We start from the raw sequence: 6,000 nt of genomic DNA on the forward strand, positions 1-6,000 counted from the left end.
TGAAAATCAAAAATCAAGAAATGACAAATTGTAATTTCAACTTCACCATATTAAGATCAAGAGATCAAGTAGCTTTTGAAAACAATAGAGTTAACAAAAACAATGTAACAAGCACATGGGTCGCGGGTTAGGGCTTCCTTTATTTCCACATTTCGCAAGATTTATGGGCACTACTCGCCTTTTATCAATCCAATCAAGGTATTACTAAAGCAAAGTGTAAGAAATGTAAGCTTAAAGTATATATGCCAATACTTAGAATAAAATACCCTCACTAAATCATCAACCAAAATCAATATAGCACTCGACTGATAGAAACCTTGATTAATTCAAGGTTCTATTGTGCCTTGTGTCAACAACAGAACAAGAACAAGTGCAAATGAATCCATCAAACTTTCCCTTTCCAGAATTTAGTTTCAGATAGAGCAGGGTATGCAAATTGAAACTACAGAAAATCCAGCAAATAATGAAAACAAAATAAAGCTTTTACTACAACCCAAGCTTCAAAATTAGCCTAACATCACCATTGTCAATAATGAAATATATCCAAAATATAAACCCTAGAAAGCTCATCTTACTCCCCCTCCTCTATGCAATCTTCCTTCCCTTTTATATTTGAATCCCATCCTCTCTTCTCTCTCCTTTCCACTAATTCCCTCTCTTCCATGCCACTAAGCTCATAACCGTTTCTCTCTTCTCTCTCCTTTGCCTTGCATCTTGAGTATTCTCTTCTAGAAGCCTTTCTTTCCTTCTTTCATGGGTAAGTTCAGATGGGCCTTCCTCCTACCATAGGCACATGGATTTGTTTAGTTGCTATTGAGCCCAATAACTTTCATTTAAGGGGTAAAATAGTCATTTCACATGCCACAGAGTTAGCTAATATACATTGCTGGATTAATACCCTCTTTAACATATAAATTTTATTTATCCAAATATAATAAGAGTATTAATTGCCCATTAATCAGTTGTGGCTTTGTTTCTCTCGGTTAGGTGCAACGACTGGGTGCTTTGGTGTGATGCCCCCAGATTTTTGTTTGGGATCGGATGGACATCTGAAGCGTTGGGGCATGCAACATAAGGTTACCTACCTCCATTCATGACATATAAGATGCAATGTTCTTAACATACATCTAGTATTATGCAATATTCACAGCGAAGAATAATTTTTTTTGAATACTATGTACCAAACTTATAACATCCCAAATAATTAAAGCATAAACCAAGCATACTTAATAAAATAAACATCTACGATTTTAGTACGAGCCCCAGAATACTATAATCTCAAAAATATGGGAGACTAAACTCCATATTTACATTACCAAAATACACTATTGAGGAAGTTCATCGAGTAACTTGTGTAACTTGACTAACGAGGCTAGAATACTATCTAAACACTAACTATGGAAGTTGTAAGCTCTGCGCCATGTCTACAGCATCTAGTCAACCTCCTCCAATCTTCTTCCTGCTCTGATCCTGACACATCGCCTACCATTCAGGAGAATGGTGGTTGGGACTACCACGGTGAGATTTGATTATAAATCTCAATAAGTTAATAGGAAACTCCTACACAGGTTAATGATGCATGCATGACAGTAAAAACATGAATGCATAATTAAAGTCGTAAGTAAGCATAACATAACTTGACATATAGCATGGCATAATTGACATACCCTGAATAGAAACGTGAACCAAACTTGACTTGACATGAAATGAACTTGAACTTAAAACATAACATGGACTAGCAACATAACAAGAACTTGAACTTGAACTTGAAATATAACATGGACTAGCAACATAACAAGAACTTGGGCTTGAAACATAACATGGACTTGAAACATAGCATGAACGTGAACATACATAACATAAACATGAACTTGAGACATAATATGAATGTAAATATAACATAACATGAACATGAACTTGAACATAACATGTACGTGAACATAACATGACATGAACGTGAACTTGAAACAAAACGTGAACATGAACATAACATAACATGAACATGAGTTTGAACTTAATATAAATGTGAACATAACATGATATGAACATGAACTTGAAACTTAACGTAAACATGAACATAATATAACATAACGACAGATTATACTCCCTCACCATAGTACTCGGCAGTGCATAGCCTTGACCGTAGTACCAGGCAACGCATATCATCCTTCTATAGTACGATAGATTATACTCCTTCACCATAGTACTTGGTAGCCTTGACCACAATACCAGGCATCGCGTATTATCTTTGACTGTAACATAACTTAACATAATGGTAGATTATACTCCTTCATTGTAGTACTCGGCAGTTCATAGCCTTGATCGTAGTACCAGGCAGCGTGTATTATCCTTGACTGTAAAATAACATAACGGCAGATTATACTCCTTCACCATAGTACTTGGCAGCACATAGCCTTGACTGCAGTACTAGGCAGCGTGTATTATCCTTGACCATAACATAACTTAACAGATTTAACCATCTATAGTACAGTAGATTATACTCATTCACCTTAGTACTCAGTAGTGCATAGCTTTGACCGCAATACCAGGCAGCGCGTATCATCCTTGACCGTAGTACAAATTAACTGATAACTGAAACTTAACTGTTCTCAAAATATACAACTGTATTCGAGATGAAACGTGACTAGAATACGAAAGAACAAAAGTCCTGACGTCACATAACATGACTTGAACATAAGTTGAGAGAAATGACTTACTTGAGATAGAAATATTTTATAGTATGACATAACATGTAACAGACAACATTTCATAATATAGCATAACATGTCACAGTGAATATTATATGACATGGCATACATGTAATAGTGAATATTACATGACATGGCATACATGTAATAGATAACATAACATATGACATACTTTTAACATATAGCAATATGTGACAGCATAAATCATGCATAACAGATAAACATGTAATGACGTGGCATGGCATGACATATATGATAATATGTAATAGCCCACTAGAAATTCAATGGTGAAATTTCTATTGGCTTTAGGAATCTCATGAAGACCCTATAAGTTTTCACGAATCTATTAATCGTATAGGTTTTAGTCTAACCACATAGTTAGTGTTATTACTCACTATGGTATCAGAAGTGTGTTTTGATTATTGGAGATAGTTAGAAAAGTTTTAATTGGACACATGGAAATCTTAGCCACCTCACTTTTCCAAGTCCACACTCCATCTTTAGAAAATATCTTGAGCTGATTTTTGTGGATATTATTGGGTAAAAATATCTTGAGCTGATTTTTGTGGATATTATTGGGTAAGAGAGGCCAAAACTCAACTCTCACTTCAGCCTCATCCTTTTCTATATCTTGTGTATAAATATCTCCAGCTCACTCCCATGAAATCATCTTCTTTTACACCTTTCATTGAAAGAACGCCAAACACTCTCTCAGACAGCTTTTAGGTGTTCTTTTGCTTGTCCATTTCAAAGCTTTTGTATGTGTTTTATCATAAAGTCTCCTTCATAAAATTTGTTCCTTTTTGAGTCTAGTTTATGTGGATATCTTATTTGTTTCATTTGAAGATCATTTTGTCAGTCAAATATTGTTTAAACTCTAGAAAGGTTATTCTAGGAGATAAACTCGAGAATATGTTGTATTTTGGTGTTTTTGACCAAGCTAATGGATCGATCTTGGTCTGAAATTTTTATGAAGTATTGTTAACCTGTGTATATGATTATTTTTTGAGTATTTGTTGCATGATTAAAGGTTTTGATGAAAAATTTTCTTAGATCTAGAAACTTAGAAACTAGAAGAGGAAAAACAGTTTCTGTTTTGAGAAAGTTTAAATTTTTGGTGGTTTAAACCTATTCCAATGGCTTTGAGAATTTTATTGGAGGATCCTAAGCCTCTTATATACATATTAGAATATTATTTTGAAGATATTTGATGCTAGTTTCAAATATATGAAATATTATGCAAAGAGATGTTTGGATAGGCCAAAGTATGGATGTTCTTGGCTCAATTTATGTTTTGGTTAATGTTTAACCATGTGATCTTGAATTAGAAGCTTATATATATTTTAGGACATCTTTTTAAATCATGTGATGGTTTGGTTTGAAGATCACATCTTTATAAGTTATAGATCAAAAGGTTAATCAAACCAAGTTAGAAACAAAAAAGTCAATGAAAATAGCTTATGGGAATTTCGGCCCTGTGAAGTTTTAATAGTTGTGATTAGTTTTAAATTTTTCTAAATTGATATTTGAGTTTAGGATAAAATTTACATGAGACATGTAAATTTTGGTGAATTTTGGAGTTAGCATGCAAAATCCTTAAGTTAGGGGTAAAACAATAATTTTTCTACATGTAGAGAGTAAAATGGAAATTTTACTCTTTAAGTTAGTATTTTTCCATAATGCAAATTATTAGTGATTTAGTTCTAACTTTTAGAATCACTAATTACAGTTCCTCGTGATTGCGCTTGAGCTTTCATAAGAAATGCGAAGATCGAGGTATAGCTTTTAACTTACTAGCAGTTTACTGTGTATGTGTGCTAAGTAAAGGAACTACAGTGTATGTATGTGTGTTATCATATATGTCATATGATTGAACTGAAATATGGCGTATTTTAGCTATTTAAAACCAATATATTTTAAATTCTTCATGACACTATTATTGGTTTTAAATGGAAAAATAGTTAATAAGCATAAATATGAGTTGTGATTTTTAATTCATTAATATTATGTTTATGCTTAATTTTATAACTATGATTTAATTAGACAATATTTCCTCACTTATATAGTCTATTTTTGATAATATATTTTTCTTTTAATTTATTTTTGAGTTATTTTTCTTCTTCTTATTTTTAGCTTAAATAAAATTCAAATGGAATCTGGTTGGAACTTTTGATCAAAAGTACATATTAATTGAGAGGAATGAAAAGAAAGAAGCGATATACTTGGACAATTGAAAAGTATACAAAATGAAGAATCGATGGTTATTTTCTTCCTTTGATTGTTCAAGATGCATGTGATCTTTATGGTTGAACGAAAATCATGGAGGCTTGAGAATTTTTGGTGGTGCAACATTAAAGTCAACAAGGGGCTGAATTACGGCAAAAGTGAAAAGAGAAAAATGAATTTTTGATGGGAGTGTGAATGTGTAATTGGGCAGCAGCTTGTTGTTGTTTGGCTTACCTTTCATGTGAGAATTAAATATTTGATGTCGGTTGGTGCAGCTAAAGTGGACTTGATTCAATCAAGTGCTTAATCCTCTGAAAACGTGGTATTGTCAAGCAGAATAAAATAAATTTGGTGTCGGCTGGAATTAAAGAATGAATTCAGTGTGAGAGGAGTGACTTCACGACCGACTTGAGGCAGCTATATATATATATACGTTGCTAGACTGTGCAGTAGGTACGAGAGAGTGGGTGAGTAGAGAAGGAGCTGTGCTTGACTTGTAGAGAGGGAGATGTGTGGGGAAAAGGAAGTGTCGTTACGTGCTTGACTTGGAGGAAGGAGTTTGGCAGCACCAACTTGGGGTAGCTATCTATCTATATATATATATGTATATATATATTGCTGGATGGATGAAGAAGCATTGGGAGACTAAGGGGGGCTTCCCCCTCCTGGCTAGGGAGGGAAGACTTGGAGAGAGAGAGCAGAAGAGAGGGTGAGTAGAAAAGTAGAGAGGGTGAGTAGAGAGGTAGGGAGTGAGCTATGCTGAGAGTGAGGGGTACGTGGGGTGTTGAGAGAATTGGAGAGGTAAGAAGGCGAGTGAGAGATTTGATTGAAGGAGTGAAAGAAGGCAGTCGGTGGGTGCATGATTGTGTAGAGTCGGTGCATGATTTGCTAGAGTAAAGTGAGTCGGCTGGAATTGGCTGAAGTGCAGGGGTACGTGGGCTCTCATTAAAGAAGGGAGACTGGAATTAGGGAGATTGCATTGCTAAAAGTGCAGTAGGTACTTAGGGAGTAAGCTGTACTTGATTGATTAAAAGAGAGCTTTTGGTACTGTGTGAGGTCGGTTGGA

This window comes from Carya illinoinensis, chromosome 1 (assembly GCF_018687715.1).
Source record: "Carya illinoinensis cultivar Pawnee chromosome 1, C.illinoinensisPawnee_v1, whole genome shotgun sequence".
NCBI classification, from domain to species: Eukaryota; Viridiplantae; Streptophyta; class Magnoliopsida; order Fagales; family Juglandaceae; genus Carya; species Carya illinoinensis.